The sequence below is a fragment of the Aegilops tauschii genome, chromosome 3 (assembly GCF_002575655.3).
Source record: "Aegilops tauschii subsp. strangulata cultivar AL8/78 chromosome 3, Aet v6.0, whole genome shotgun sequence".
Taxonomy (NCBI): Eukaryota; Viridiplantae; Streptophyta; class Magnoliopsida; order Poales; family Poaceae; genus Aegilops; species Aegilops tauschii.
In genome coordinates this window covers 41,112,532-41,130,618 of record NC_053037.3, presented here as the reverse complement: position 1 = coordinate 41,130,618, position 18,087 = coordinate 41,112,532, and positions in this window count along the sequence as shown.

Below are 18,087 nucleotides of genomic sequence, written 5' to 3'. Positions count from 1 at the left end.
CCCTGTTTGTATTAAATGTTATGTAGCTCTTTTGGGCCTTTATCTATATGAGTTTGAGTTATGTTGTGATGCCATGTTGTACATCACATACTTGCATGTTATGCGTACGTGTGACGTGTATTGCTATGTGTGGGATCCGACAACCTAGTTGTCTATCCTTGGTAGCCTCTCTTATGGGGAAATGTAGTCTGGTGCTTCCACTGAGCCATGGTAGTCCGCTACAGCCCGGTTTACCGGAGTCCTGCTAGCCCAGCACTACTGCTCCGGAACACTTAGACTGGCCAGCATGTGATTCACTTCATTCATGTGTCTGTCCCTTCGAGGAAATGTCACGCGGTGACATCCGGAGTCCTGCCTAGCCTGCTACAGCCCGGGTTCCCGGAGTCCTGTTAGCCCAGTTGCTACAGCCCGGATTCACACGCTGCTGACCGACATGCTCGATGTTGTTTCATGCATGCCTGTCCCCGTAAGTTAGTGCCACTTTGGGTTCACGACTAGCCATGTCGGGCCGGGTTCTCTGTCATATGGATGCTAGCGACACTATCATATACGTGATCCAAAAGGCGCAAACGGTCCCGGGCCATGGTAAGGCGACACCCGTGGGAATACCGTGCGTGAGGCCGCAAAGTGATATGAGGTGTTATATGCTAGATCGGTGTGACTTAGAATCGGGGTCCTGACAGCTTTTAACCTGACCACGGCAGAAGATAGAGAGAGAATGGAAGTCATTCCCTATGCCTCAACCATAGGTTCTATAAAGTATGCCATGCTATGTACCAGACCTATTGTATACCCTGCCTGTGTTTCGCAAGGGAGTACAATAGTGATCTAGGAGTAGATCACTGGACATTGGTCAAAATTATCCTTAGAGGACTAAGGAAATATTTCTCGGTTATGGAGGTGATAAAGAGTTCGTCGTAAAGAGTTACGTCGATGCAAGCTTTTACACCGATCCGGATGACTCTGAGTCTCAATCTGGATACATATTGAAAGTGGGAGCAATTAGTTAGAGTAGCTCCGTGCAAAGCATTGTAGACATAGATATTTGCAAAATACATACAGATCTGAATGTTGCAGACCCGTAGACTAAAATTTATCTCACAAGCAAAACATGATCACACCTTAGTGCTCTTGGGTGTTAATCACATAAAGATGTGAACTAGATTATTGACTCTAGTAAACCCTTTGGGTGTTGGTCACATGACGATGTGAACTATGGGTGTTAATCACATGGTGATGTGAACTATTGGTGTTAAATCACATGGCGATGTGAACTAGATTATTGACTCTAGTGCAAGTGGGAGACTGAAGGACATATGCCCTAGAGGCAATAATAAAGTTGTTATTTATATTTCCTTATATCATGATAAATGTTTATTATTCATGCTAGAATTGTATTAACCGGAAACTTAGTACATGTGTGAATACATAGACAAACAGAGTGTCACTAGTATGCCTCTACTTAACTAGCTCGTTAATCAAAGATGGTTAAGTTTCCTAGCCATAGACATCAGTTGTCATTTGATGAACGGGATCACAACATTAGAGAATGATGTAATTGACTTGGCCCATTCCGTTAGCTTAGCACTTGATCGTTTAGTATGTTGCTATTGCTTTCTTCATGACTTATACATGTTCCTATGACTATGAGATTATGCAACTCCCGAATACCGGAGGAACACTTTGTGTGCTACCAAACGTCACAACGTAACTGGGTGATTATAAAGGTGCTCTACAGGTGTCTCTGATGGTGTTTGTTGAGTTGGCATAGATCGAGATTAGGATTTGTCACTCCGATTGTCGGAGAGGTATCTCTGGGCCCTCTCGGTAATGCACATCACTATAAGCCTTGCAAGCAATGTGACTAATGAGTTAGTTGCGGGATGATGCATTACGGAACGAGTAAAGAGACTTGCCGGTAACAAGATTGAACTAGGTATTGAGATACCGATGATCGAATCTCGGGCAAGTAACATACCGATGACAAAGGGAACAACGTATGTTGTTATGCGGTTTGACTGATAAAGATCTTCGTAGAATATGTGGGAGCCAATATGAGCATCCAGGTTCCGCTATTGGTTATTGACCGGAGACGTGTCTCGGTCATGTCTGCATAGTTCTCGAACCAGTAGGGTCCGCACGCTTAACGTTCGGTGATGATCGGTATTATGAGTTTATGTGTTTTGATGTACCAAAGATAGTTCGGAGTCCCGGATATGATCACGGACATGACGAGGAGTCTCGAAATGGTCGAGACATAAAGATTGATATATTGGACGGCTATATTCGGACACCGGAAGTGTTCCGGGTGATTTCGGAGAAAACCGGAGTGCGGGAGGGTTACCGGAACCCCCCCCCCCCGGGAAGTTATTGGGCCCTTAGTGAGCTTTAGGGGAGAGAGAGGGCAGCATCCAGGAGGTGCCCCCCCAAGGGAGTCCGAATTGGACTAGGGGAGGGGGGTGCGGCCCCTCTTTCCCTCTCCCTTCCCCTCTCTTTCCTTCCCCCTTCCTCCTCCTAGTTGGACTAGGAAAGGGGGAGTCCTACTCCTACTAGGAGGAGGACTCCTCCCCTCCTTGGCGCACCCCAAGGGCCGGCGCTCCTTTATATACGGGGGCAGGGGCACCCTAGGACACACAACAGACATTGTCCTAGCCGTGTGCGGTGCCCCCCTCCACCATAATCCACCTCGGTCATATCGTTGCAGTGCGTAGGTGAAGCCCTGCGCCGGTAGCTTCATCATCACCGTCATCACGCCGTCGTGCTGACGAAGCTCTCCCTCGACACTCAGCTGGATCGAGAGTTCGTGGGACGTCACCGAGCCGAATGTGTGCAGATCGCGGAGGTGCCGTACTTTCGGTACTAGGATCGGTCGGATCGTGAAGACGTATGACTACATCAACCGCGTTGTCATAACGCTTCCGCTTACGGTCTACGAGGGTATGTAGACAACACTCTCCCGCTCGTTGCTATGCATCACCATGATCTTGCGTCTGCGTAGGAAATTTTTTGAAATTACTGCGTTCCCCAACAGAGTCCTACTCCCACCGGGAGTAGGATTCCCCCCTTCCAAGTAGGAGTAGGAGAAGAAGGAAGGAGGAGAGAGGCAGGAAGGAAAGGGGGGCCGGCCCCCTTCCCAATTTGGATTGGGCTTGGGGGGCGCCCCCTCCTAGGCCGCCTCCTCCTCTCTCCCACTAAGGCCCAATAAGGCCCATACACTCCCCGGGGGGTTCCGGTAACCTCCCGGTACTCCGGTAAATGCCCGAACTCACCCGGAACAGTTCTGATGTCCAAACATAGCCATCCAATATATCGATCTTTATGTCTCGACAATTTTGAGACTCCTCGTCATGTCCGTGATCACATCCGGGACTCCAAACAACCTTCGGTACATCAAAACACATAAACTCATAATACCGATCGTCAACGAACGTTAAGCGTGCGGACCCTACGGGTTCGAGAACTATGTAGACATGACCGAGACACGTCTCCGGTCAATAACCAATAGCGGAACCTGGATGCTCATATTGGCTCCCACATATTCTACGAAGATCTTTATCGGTCAAACCGGATAACAACATACGTTGTTCCCTTTGTCATCAGTATGTTACTTGCCCGAGATTCGATCGTCGGTATCTCAATACCTAGTTCAATCTCGTTACCGGCAAGTCTCTTTACTCGTTCCGTAATGCATCATCCCGCAACTAACTCATTAGTCACATTGCTTGCAAGGCTTATAGTGATGTGCATTACCGAGAGGGCCAAGAGATACCTCTCCGACAATCGGAGTGACAAATCCTAATCTCGATCTATGCCAACTCAACAAACACCATCGGAGACACCTGTAGAGCACCTTTATAATCACCCAGTTATGTTGTGACGCTTGGTAGCACACAAAGTGTTCCTCCGGTATTCGGGAGTTGCATAATCTCATAGTCATAGGAACATGTATAAGTCATGAAGAAAGCAATAGCAACATACTAAACGATCAAGTGCTAAGCTAACAGAATGGGTCAGGTCAATCACATCATTCTCTAATGATGTTACCCCGTTAATCAAATGACAACTCATGTCTATGGCTAGGAAACTTAACTATCTTTGATTAACGAGCTAGTCAAGTAGAGGCATACTAGTGACACTTTGTTTGTCTATGTATTCACACATGTACTAAGTTCCCGGTTAATACAATTCTAGCATGAATAATAAACATTTATCATGATATAAGGAAATATAAATAACAACTTTATTATTGCCTCTAGGGCATATTTCCTTCATCTACATCAACATTGTTGCCCCTCCAATGATGTGTGAGTAGTTCCTACAGGACCTATGGGCACATAGTGATTAGCTATCTCTCTCTCTCTCTCTCATTCGTTATGATCTTCAATACAATGTTCTCTTCGGAGATCAATATGATGTAATTCTTTTGTGTAGTGCATTTGTTGGGATCCGATGAATTGTGGGTTCATGATCAGATTATTCATTGAAAGTAATTAAGTCTTTTCTGAACTTTATTATGTATGATTGTTATAGCTATGTAATGTTTTCCTATCTATGAGTTGTCTTTGGCCAAGTTAATGAGTAGATCTTTAGTGGAAGTGGTGCATAGTAGTAGGTTCAATCTTGCGGTGTCCTCACCTCGTGACAGAAGGGGTAGCGAGGCACATATTTGTATTGTTGATACTAAGAATAAAATGATGGGGTTAGGTCATATTAGTTGATCTTATTTTGTCTACATTATGTCATCATATTCCATACATTACTCTGTTTGTTATGAACTTAATACATAGAGATGCAAGCATAAAAGCGCTCTCAAAGTGGAGTAATAGTAGTAGATGCAGAATCGTTTCGGTCTTCTTGTCACGGACGTAATGCTTGTATACATGATCATGCCATGAATAACATTATAACTATGCGCTTTTCCATTAATTGCCCAACAACGGTTTGTTTACCCACTGTATGCTATCTTAATTAGAGAGATGCCTCTAGTGAAGACTATGGCCCCCGGGTCTATTTTAATCATATTACAAAAACCAAAAATACCTTGCCGCAATTTATTTTACTTTGTTATTTATCCATCGCCTACTATCAGATTTGATCCTTGTAGTTAACGAGTATAAGGGGATTGACAACCCTCTTGCCCGCGTTGGATGCAAGTATTTGCTCTTGTGTGTGTAAGTACCCTCTTGCCCGCCGTCGCCGTCCATGCACATGCTGCCTAGCTGAAGCAATACTAGTCTCCCTACATCTACGTCGCCAAGCAACTCGGCCGGAAGTCCCCGACCTCCGCCATTGGGGGCATGCGCCGTATTTGCGTCAACGTCAAACCGACACCGCTCCATTTCGCGGACTCGCCATTGTCGCAGCTTGTCCAAGCATGTATACCAGGTGTGGCTCAGCTCAATGCCCGCTCTCTATTCATGGGTATGTCTTCACCGAGGGAGACGGATTATGACAACAAAGACATGCGGCTATTGGAGATGGTCCACGACGACGGAGGCTGCTACGAGGACAAGCAAGTGGATGACTCGGAGCCGGCGGTGCACCCACAGTAGCATGGCGCGTACACCCAACCGGATTCGTACACTGGCTAGCAGAAGCAGGATAGCGACGGTGACCTTGATCCAGAGGTATGGCCGACCGATCAAAGAAGGGGGTAGAGGAGAAAACTGCAACATGAGGGAGGACGAATTGTTGTGCATGCGTGGTTGGCCTCCTGTGCATGCAACTTGTTCTTGAAGGTGGAGAAGAAGAACTATGTTCTCATGCATTGCTCGTTGAAGTTTAATGGGGCACTCAAGTGGCAACTATCCATTGCCAACTCTACCAAGACCACTAGCATCGGTTGTTGGGAAACATGGTAGACAACAAAATAAATCATACTACGATCGTGATCCCAAGAACATTAGGAAAATGCACTAGAGATTTAGATCAAATTGTTACCAACTTCGAGTTGCAGCGGAAGAATGGTTGGTGTAGATTATTGATTAAGTCCCTCGAATCGTTCAAGAACGATCCCTCGAATCAAAGATCGAAAGCACGACCTCTCCACGGATTACACGCGTTCGGGCAGTCCGATCCGGCAACGCTTCGATGTGCAGATCTAATCGGTGTTGCATAGTTAGAGGAGGGAGAAGAGAACCTCATGAGGCTTCTCTATTATGAGGATTAGAGGGAACTGGAACTATCACTAATCTAGATCAAGTCTAAATTAGAACTAGATCAACTAGAGCGAAAACTTCTATATGCAAAGGCCAAAAACCTCTAGTATATATAGGTGTAAGGGAGAGGGGGAGAGTGGCCTACTTGGGGAAGGGGCACCCCTCCTCCTGCGCCGGCAAGGAAGGAGGCGTAGTCCAACTCCACCTCCTAATTTGGCCTCCCCTAGGGCTGTAAATGTTTTGCTTTATTTGGTCCACTATACAGAAATCATAAAAATGTCATGCCAATGGAAAAAAATACCATGCCAAAAAGTAAAATTGTTATCTTCTTAATAATAAAACCTCCATCCTGTTCAAAATAAAAATGCCTTGCAAATAATAATAATAATTCCATGATCTCAATAATAAACTGCAATCATATTAACAATAAAATTGTCACCCTCCTAATAATAAAATGCCATGTTATTAAAAGAAAAATGCCATGCTTTTAATCATAAAAATTGTCATCCTCTTAGTAATAGAAAATGCCATGTTACTAGTAAAAAAATGTCATGCTCGTAATAATAAAACTGAAGGAAATATGCCCTAGAGGCAATAATAAAGTTGTTATTTATATTTCCTTATATCATGATAAATGTTTATTATTCATACTAGAATTGTATTAACCGAAAACTTAGTACATGTGTGAATACATAGACAAAACAGAGTGTCCCTAGTATGCCTCTACTTGACTAGCTCGTTGATTAAAGATGGTTATGTTTCCTAGCCATAGACATGTGTTGTCATTTGATGAACGGGATCACATCATTAGAGAATGATGTGATGGACAAGACCCATCCGTTAGCTTAGCATAATGATCGTTTAGTTTTATTCCTATTGCTTTCTTCATGTTATACATGTTCCTCTGACTATGAGATTATGCAACTCCCGAATACCGGAGGAACACTTTGTGTGCTATAAAACGTCACAACGTAACTAGGTGATTATAAATATGCTCTACAGGTGTCTCCGAAGGTGTTTGTTGGGTTGGCATAGATCAAGATTAGGATTTGTCACTCCGTGTATCGAAGAGGTATCTATGGGCCCTCTCGGTAATGCACATCACTATAAGACTTGCAAGCAATATGACTAATGAGTTAGTTACGTGATGATGCATTACGGAGCGAGTAAAGAGACTTACCGGTAACGAGATTGAACTAGGTATGATGATACCGACGATCGAATCTCGGGCAAGTAACATACCGATGACAAAGGGAACAATGTATGTTGTTATGCGGTTTGACCAAGAAAGATCTTCGTAGAATATGTAGGAGCCAATATGAGCATCCAGGTTCCGCTATTGGTTATTGACCGGAGATGTGTCTCGGTCATGTCTACATAGTTCTCGAACCCGTAGGGTCCACACGCTTAACGTTCGATGACAATTTGTATTATGAGTTATGTGTTTTGGTGACCGAAGTTTGTTCGGAGTCCTAGATGAGATCACGGACATGACAAGGAGTCTCGAAATGGTCGAGAGGTAAAGGTTGATATATTGGAAGGCTATATACGAACACCAGAATGGTTCCGAAGAAGATCGGGGATTTTTCGGAGTACCGGGAGGTTACCGGAACCCCCCGGGAATGTTAATGGGCCTATTGGGCCATAGTGGAGGAGAGGAGGCAGGCCACAAGAGTTGGCGCGCACCCCCCTTGCCCCAACCCGAATTGGACAAGGGGAGGGGGCACGGCCCCCCTCTTTCCTTCTCCCTCTCTCCCTTCCCCTTTCCCCTCTCCGTTAGATGGAAGGAGGGGAGGCCGAATCCTACTAGGAACAGAGTCCTAGTAGGACTCCCCCATCATGGCGCGCCCCCCTTGGGCCGGCCTCCTCCTCCCCCTCCTTTGTATACGTGGGCAGGGGGGCACCCTAAAGACACACAATTGTTTTTAGCCGTGTGCGGTGCCCCCCTCCATAGTTTACCACCTTGGTCATATTGTCGTAGTGCTTACGCGAAGGCCTGCGCGGATCACATCACCAACACAGTCGCCATGCCGTCGTGCTGACGGAACTCTCCCTCGACCCTCTACTACATCAAGAGCTCGAGGGACGTCATCATGCTGAACGTGTGCTGAACATGGAGGCGCCGTACGTTCGGTACTTGGATCGGTTGGATCGTGAAGACGTTCGACTACATCAGCCGCATTACTAAACGCTTCCGCTTTCGGTCTACGAGGGTACGTGGACACACTCTTCCCTCTCGTTGCTATGCATCTCCTAGATAGATCTTGCGTGATCGTAGGAATTTTTTTGAATTACTACGTTCCCCAACAGTGGCATCCGAGCCAGGTCTATGTGTAGATGATATATGCACGAGTACAACACAATAAGTTGTGGGCGATAATAGTCATACTTTGATTCGGCGGTATTGTTGGATGAAGCGGCCCAGACCGACATTACATGACCGCGTTCATGAGACTGGTTCTACCGATGTGCTTCGCACACAGGTGGCTAGCGGGTGTGTGTTTCTCCAACTTTAGTTGAATCAAATTTGATTACGGCCGGTCCTTGTTGAAGGTTAAAACAGCACACTTGACGAAAAATCATTGTGGTTTTGATGCGTAGGTAAGAACGGTTCTTGCTAGAAGCCCGTAGCAGCCACGTAAAACTTGCAACAACAAAGTAGAGGACGTCTAACTTGTTTTTGCAGGGCATGTTGTGATGTGATATGGTCAAGACATGATGAGATATAAATTGTTGTATGAGATGATCATGTTTTGTAAAAGTTATCGGCAACTGGCAGGAGCCTTATGGTTGTCACTTTATTGTATGAAATGCAATGGTCATGTAATTGCTTTACTTTATCACTAAGCGGTAGCGATAGTCGTAGAAGCAATAGTTGGCGAGACGACAACGATGCTACGATGGAGATCAAGGTGTCAAGCCGGTGACGATGGAGATCATGACGGTGCTTTGGAGATGGAGATAAAAGGCACAAGATGATGATGGCCATATCATGTCACATATTTTGATTGCATGTGATGTTTATATTTTATGCATCTTATTTTGCTTAGTACGGCGGTAGCATTATAAGATGATCCCTCACTAAATTCCAAGGTATAAGTGTTCTACCTGAGTATGCACCGTTGCTACAGTTCGTCGTGCCGAGACACCACGTGATGATCGGGTGTGATAAGCTCTATGTTCACATACAACGGGTGCAAGCCAGTTTTGCACGTGCAGAATACTCGGGTTAAACTTGACGAGCCTAGCATATGCAGATATGGCCTCGGAACACTGAGACCGAAAGGTCGAACGTGAATCATATAGTAGATATGATCAACATAGTGATGTTCACCATTGAAAACTACTCCATCTCACGTGATGATCGGACATGGTTTAGTTGATATGGATCGCGTGATCATCTAGATGTCTAGAGGGATGTCTACTAAGTGGGAGTTCTTAAGTAATATGATTAATTGAACTTAAATTTATCATGAACTTAGTACCTCATAGTTTTTGCATGTCTATGTTGTTGTAGATCAATGGCCCGTGCTACCGTTCCCTTGAATTTTAATGCGTTCCTAAAGAAAGCTAAGTTGAAATATGATGGTAGCAACTACATGGACTGGGTCCGTAACTTGAGGATTATCCTCATTGCTGCACAGAAGAATTATGTCCTGGAAGCACCGCTAGGTGCAAGACCCGCTGCAGGAGCAACTCCGGACGTTATGAACGTATGGTAGAGCAAAGCTGATGACTACTCGATAGTTCAGTGTGCCATGCTTTACGGCTTAGAATCGGGACTTCGAAGACGTTTTGAACATCATGGAGCATATGAGATGTTCCAGGAGTTGAAGTTAATATTTCAAGCAAATGCCCGAGTTGAGAGATATGAAGTCTCCAACAAGTTCTATAGCTGCAAGATGGAGGAGAATAGTTCTGTCAGTGAACATATACTCAAAATGTCTGGGTATCATAACCACTTGACTCAGCTGGGAGTTAATCTCCCTGATGATAGTGTCATTGACAGAGTTCTTCAATCACTGCCACCAAGCTTTAAAGGCTTGGTGATGAACTATAATATGCAATTGATGGAGAAGACTATTCCCGAGCTCTTCGCAATGCTAAAAGCCGCGGAGGTAGAAATCAAGAAGGAGCATCAAGTGTTGATGGTTAACAAGACCACTAGTTTCAAGAAAAAGGGCAAAGGGAAGAAGGGGGACTTCAAGAAGAATAGCAAGCAAGTTGCGACTCCCGAGAAGAAGCCCAAGTCTGGACCTAAGCCTGAAACTAAGTGCTTCTACTGCAAAGGGAGTGGTCAGTGGAAGCGGAACTGCCCCAAGTATTTGGCGGATAAGAAGGATGGCAAAGTGAAAGGTATATTTGATATACATGTTATTGATGGGTACCTTACTAATGCTCGTAGTAGCGCCTGGGTATTTGATACCGGTTCTGTTGCTCATATTTGCAACTCGAAACAGGGGCTACGGATTAAACGAAGATTGGCTAAGGACGCGGTGACGATGCGCGTGGGAAATGGTTCCAAAGTCAATGTGATCGTCGTCGGCACGCTACCTCTACATCTACCGCTGGGATTAGTTTTAGACCTGAATAATTGTTATTTGGTGCCAGCGTTGAGCATGAACATTATATCTGGATCTTGTTTGATGCGAGACGGTTATTCATTTAAATCAGAGAATAATGGTTGTTCTATTTATATGATTAATATCTTTTATGGTCATGGACCCTTGATGAGTGGTCTATTTCTGTTGAATCTTGATTGTAGTGATACACATATTCATAATATTGAAGCCAAAAGATGCAAAGTTAATAATGATAGTGGAACTTATTTGCGGCACTGTCGTTTAGGTCATATTGGTGTAAAGCGCATGAAGAAACTCCATGCTGATGGGATTTTGGAATCACTTGATTATGAATTACTTGATGCTTGCGAACCATGCCCGATGGGCAAGATGACTAAGACTCCGTTCTCCGGAACAATGGAGCGAGCAACTGACTTATTGGAAATAATACATACTGATGTATGCGGTCCAATGAGTGTTGAGGCTCACGGCGGGTATCATTATTTTCTGACCTTCACAGATGATTTGAGCAGATATGGGTATATCTACTTAATGGAACATAAGTCTGAAACATTTGAAAAGTTCAAAGAATTTCATAGTGAAGTGGAAAATCATCGTAACAAGAAAATAAAGTTTCCACGATCTGATCGTGGAGGTGAATATTTGAGTTATGAGTTTGGTCTTCATTTGAAACAATGTGGAATAGTTTTGCAACTCACGCCACCTGGAACACCACAGCGTAATGGTGTGTCCGAATATCGTAATCGTATTTTATTAGATATGGTACGATCTATGATGTCTCTTACTGATTTACGGCTATCGTTTTGGGGTTATGCTTTAGAGACGGCTGCATTCACGTTAAATAGGGCACCATCTAAATCCGTTGAGACGACACCATATGAACTGTGGTTTGGCAAGAAACCCAAGTTGTCGTTTCTTAAAGTTTGGGGATGCGATGCTTATGTGAAAAAGCTTCAACCTGATAAGCTCGAACCCAGAGGAGACTGTTGGGTACACCTTCTATCACAGATCCGAGGGCAAGATATTCGTTGCTAAGAATGCATCCTTTCTAGAGAAGGAGTTTCTCTCGAAAGAAGTGAGTGGGAGGAATGTAGAACTTGATGAGGTAATTGTACCTTCTCTTGAATTGGAAAGTAGTTCATCACAGAAATCAGTTCCAGTGATTGCTACACCAATCGGTGAGGAAGCTAATGATGATGATAATGAAACTTTAGATCAAGTTACTACCGAACCTCGTAGGTCAACCAGAGTACAATCTGCACCAGAGTGGTACGGTAATCCTATTCTGGAAGTCATGTTACTAGACCATGAAGAACCTACGAACTATGAGGAAGCGATGATGAGCCCAGATTCCGCGAAATGGCTTGAGGCCATGAAATCTGAGATGGGATCCATGTATGAGAACAAAGTATGGACTTTGGTTGACTTGCCCGATGATTGGCAAGCCATCGATAATAAATGGATCTTCAAGAAGAAGACTGACGCTGACGGTAATGTTACTATCTATAAAGCTCGACTTGTTGCGAAAGGTTTTCGACAAGTTCAAGGAGTTGACTACGATGAGACCTTCTCACCCGTAGCGATGCTTAAGTCTGTCCGAATCATGTTAGCAATTGCCACATTTTATGATTATGAAATCTGTCAAATGGATGTCAAAACTGAATTCCTTAATGGATATCTTAAAGAAGAGTTGTATATGATGCAAACAGAAGGTTTTGTCGATCCTAAAGGTGCTAACAAAGTGTGCAAGCTCCAGCGATCCATTTATGGACTGGTACAAGTCTCTCGGAGTTGGAATATACACTTTGATAGTGTGATCAAAGCATATGGTTTTATACAGACTTTTGGAGAAGCCTGTATTTACAAGAAAGTGAGTGGGAGCTCTGTAGCATTTCTAATATTATATGTGGATGACATATTGTTGATTGGAAATAATACATAATTTCTGGATATCATAAAAGGATATTTGAATAAGAATTTTTCAATGAAAGACCTCGGTGAAGCTACTTATATATTGGGCATCAAGATCTATAGAGACAGATCAAGACGCTTAATTGGACTTTCACAAAGCACATACCTTGATAGTTTTGAAGAAGTTCAAAATGGATCAGTCAAAGAAAGGGTTCTTGCCTGTGTTACAAGGTGTGAAGTTGAGTCAGACTCAATGCCCGACCACTGCAGAAGATAGAGAGAAAATGAAAGTCATTCCCTATGCCTCAGCCATAGGTTCTATCATGTATGCAATGTTGTGTACCAGACCTGATGTGTGCCTTGCTATAAGTATAGCAGGGAGGTACCAAAGTAATCCAGGAGTGGATCACTGGACAACGGTCAAGAACATCCTGAAATACCTGAAAAGGACTAAGGATATGTTTCTCATTTATGGAGGTGACAAAGAGCTCTTTGTAAATGGTTACGTCGATGCAAGCTTTGACACTGATCCGGATGACTCTAAGTCGCAAACCGGATACATATTTATATTGAATGGTGGAGCTGTTAGTTGGTGCAGTTCCAAGCAGAGTGTCGTGGCGGGATCTACGTGTGAAGCGGAGTACATAGCTGCTTCGGAAGCAGCAAATGAAGGAGTCTTGATGAAGGAGTTCATATCCGATCTAGGTGTAATACCTAGTGCATTAGGTCGAATGAAAATCTTTTGTGACAATACTGGAGCAATAGCCTTGGCGAAGGAATCCAGATTTCACAAGAGAACCAAACACATCAAGAGACGCTTCAATTCCATCCGCGATCTAGTCAAGGAGGGAGACATAGAGATTTGCAAAATACATACGGATCTGAATGATGCAGACCCGTTGACTAAGCCTCTTCCACGAGCAAAACATGATCAGCACCAAGACTCCATGGGTGTTAGAATCATTACTATGTAATCTAGATTATTGACTGTAATGCAAGTGGGAGACTGAAGGAAATATGCCGTAGAGGCAATAATAAAGTTGTTATTTATATTTCCTTATAGCATGATAAATGTTTATTATTCATGCTAGAATTGTATTAACCGGAAACTTAGTACATGTGTGAATACATAGACAAAACAGAGTGTCCCTAGTATGCCTCTACTTGACTAGCTCGTTGATCAAAGATGGTTATGTTTCCTGACCATAGACATGTGTTGTCATTTGATGAACGGGATCACATCATTAGAGAATGATGTGATGGACAAGACCCATCCGTTAGCTTAGCATAATGATCGTTTAGTTTTATTGCTATTGCTTTCTTCATGACTTATACATGTTCCTCTGACTATGAGATTATGCAACTCACGAATACCGGAGGAACACTTTGTGTGCTATCAAACGTCACAACGTAACTAGGTGATTATAAAGATGCTCTATAGGTGTCTCCGAAGGTGTTTGTTGGGTTGGCATAGATCAAGATTAGGATTTGTCACTCCATGTATCGGAGAGGTATCTCTGGGCCCTCTCGATAATGCACATCACTATAAGCCTTGCAAGCAATGTGACTAATGAGTTGGTTACGGGATGATGTATTACGGAACGAGTAAATAGACTTGCCGGTAACGAGATTGAACTAGGTATGATGATACCGACGATCGAATCTCGGGCAAGTAACATACCGATGACAAAGGGAACAACGTATGTTGTTATGCGGTTTGACCGATAAAGATCTTCGTAGAATATGTGGGAGCCAATATGAACATCCAGGTTCCGCTATTGGTTATTGACCGGAGATGTGTCTCGGTCATGTCTACATAGTTCTCGAACCCGTAGGGTCCGCACGCTTAACGTTCGATGATGATTTGTATTATGAGTCATGTGTTTTGGTGACCGAAGTTTGTTCGGAGTCCCAGATGAGATCACGGACATGATGAGGAGTCTCGAAATGGTCAAGAGGTAAAGATTGATATATTGGAAGGCTATATACGGACACCGGAATGGTTCCGAAGAAGACCGGGGATTTTTTGAAGTACCGGGAGGTTACCGGAACCTCGCGGGAAAGTTAATGGGCCTATTGGGCCATAGTGGAGGAGAGGAGGCAGGCCACAGGAGGTGGCGCCCCCCCCCCCCCCTCTCCTTCTCCCTCTCTCCCTTCCCCTTTCCCCTCTCCATTAGATGGAAGGAGGGGGACCAAATCCTACTAGGAACAGAGTCCTAGTAGGACTCCTCCCTCATGGCGCCCTTGGGCCGGATTCCTCCCCCCCCCTCCTTTAGATACGTGGGCAGGGGGGCACCCCAAAGACACACAATTGTTTTTAGCCGTGTGCGGTGCCCCCCTCCACAGTTTACCACCTCGGGCATATTGTCGTAGTGCTTAGGCGAAGCCCTGCGCGAATCACATCACCAACACCGTCGCCACGCCGTCGTGCTGACGGAACTCTCCCTCGACCCTCTACTGGATCAAGAGCTCGAGGGACGTCATCGTGTTGAACGTGTGCTGAACACGGAGGTGCCGTACGTTCGGTACTTGGATCGGTTGGATCGTGAAGACGTTCGACTACATCAATCGCGTTACTAAACGCTTCCGCTTTCGGTCTACGAGGGTACGTGGACACACTATTCCCTCTCGTTGCAATGCATCTCCTAGATAGATCTTGCATGATCATAGGAATTTTTTTGAATTACTACTTTCCCCAACAAAAAATTTCATCCTCTTAATAATAAAAATGTCATGTAGTGATTATAAAAACTTCCATGCTCTAAAAAACACTGCCACTTGAGAAATTTAAAAAATATAGAAATTGCCATGCTACATATAGGATGCACATAGCAAGTAGGAAAAAAGTCTCTAAAAATAAGGTTTTTTGTTCTTTTAAAAGTGGAAAATTCAAGATTTTTTAAGAAAATAAATAATAATAATAATCAAAATCACGAAAAAATATCTTTAAATACACGTAGAAGTATAGTGGTAAGTGCACCTGCCCTCTCTACGAGAGGTGGTGAGTTCGAACCCCATCTAGCACACCTTCATCATGGAATTTTTGGAGAAAAAACACCTTTGGCCAGGAAGCAGCTGATAGGTAACGACTCTAACAATAATATGTGGCGTTCACTAGGGTTGTCCTCTTTGCGAACATTTTTTAATACATGATAAAAAATCATCATTTTTTAATACATGGTCAACAATTTTATAAACATTATAAACATTTCTTAAATTCTTGATTAACATTTTTCAATTACTTATCCACTATTTTTCAGATGCTTGATTACATTTTTCAAATGCATGATTATATTTTTCAAAGATACCAAGTTTTGAAAAAGTGAACATGATTGAAACACTAACCTTTTTCAAAACTCTAAATATTTTATGAAAACACAAAGATTTTTCAATAAGTTTACGAATTTTGTGTTGAAATGTCAAACATTTTTTATTTTTTTACATTACAGCATTTTTTAAAAATTGTGAACAATTTTTGAAAAACACAAAAAAAATTTGGAATTGTGATTTTTTTTCAAATCTCAAACATTACTTGAAAATTGTGAAAACAAATTAAATAATAAAAAAGTTTTGTTAATTTATTTGGAAAACACATATAAACTTAAATTCCAAAAATTAATGCAAAATGTGAATTAAATATGGAAAATACGAACATTTTCAGAAAACATGAACATTTTTTCTTAAATCTGAAACATTTTACAAAAAAATATTTTTTAAAAAATACAAGAAAATAAGAAAGAGACGGATAAAATGAAAAACAAAACCCACTAAAACCTAGTGGAAAAAACTTTAGAAAATAAATAAACAACAACTGCTCAGGACCCTTCGACAGAGTTGAAAGTTCCCAAAACCGGATAAACATTGTGTCCTGCAGTGAGTCTTGTTTGCAGTTCCGTCCATTAGCACAGTTAAAATAATTGAGTAGAGATAAAGGGACCGTGCAGGATTTGTTCCTAGGACCTCCTGGTTATAGCGCAGTGCTACTCTATTATTCTAATAGGGGGCAACCAACTTGAACAAAAAGACACGGGTTTTCACATGCTTTCTAGGGCTTCTTGTTTTTCTCCAGTTTTTCTTCCTTTCTTTCTCCCTTTTTACTGATTTCTTTCTTTCTTTCTCGGGTTTCAATAGCTTTTTTCGTTTCTTTTTATTTTTCTTCGGTTTTGTTTGTTTCTTTTTTGTTTTTTTATCTGACTTTCTTTTTTGTTTTTCCTCGGTTTTCATTCTTTCTCTACATATTTTTGGTGCATATGTAATATATTTTTCTAATACATGTTTAACATTTTTTAAATACCTGGTCAATATTATTTGAATACATGGTCGATATTTTTTCATACACATTTAACTTTTTTAAATGCTTTATTAACATTTTTAAAGTATTTTTTCAACATTTTTCTCCAATGCTTGATTAACAATATTATGTACATGATAAAAAATTATTAGTTTTTAATACACGGTCTATATTTTTGGTGTACATATTTAACATTTTTCACCCTCGCATTTTTTCAAATGCTTGATTAACATTTTTTAAATAGCTGTTTCACATTTTTTTTCAAATGCTTGATTAAAATTTTTATATACATGATCAAGTTCTTTAATACATGGTCAAATATTTTCATATGCACATTTAACATTTTTTTAAATGCTTGAGTACATTTTTCCAAATACTATTCCACATTTTTTCAAATTATTGATTAACATTTTTGAATACATTATTAAAGAATATCATTTTTAGTACATGGTCAACAATTTTATAAACATTATTAACAGTTTTTAAATGCTTGATTAACATTTTTCTATTAATTATTCAACATTTTTCAAATGCTTGATTGCATTTTTCAAAGACAAGTTTAATTTTTTTCTCAATACATGATCAACATTTCTTGTATAGAGATTCAATATTTTTCAAGTGCAAGTTAATATTTTGAATACATGGTGAACATTTTTTATTTACACATTTAACAATTTTTAAATACAAGTTTATCATTTTCTGAGCACTTGTTCTTCAAATGCTTGGATTAACATCTTTTAAATACATGGTCTACATTTTTCTATACACATTTCACATTGTATTTTTTTCTATGCATGAGAAACAGTTTTTCTATACACATTAGACATCTTTTAAATGTTTGGTTAACATTTTTTGAAATTTTTGGAATATAGAATATCTGGAAATATAAATAATGTAAACAAAAACAAAAAAGTAAAAAATGAGAATATGGCATGTGGCCTGTGATTAGTGGCGCGATGGGCCGGCCCAATATGGAGCTCGCCTTCAGCGAGACTTCCTCTCATCTCGCTGTAGGCGAGACATATCAGCGCCCAGGATTCACCCCATGCCTTGTATGTATATGACTTGGACTTGTACTTTGATGGGTTGCTCGTACGAGAGTCTCATCTAGACGAGGAGAAATCGATCGACATGGTTTCGATAG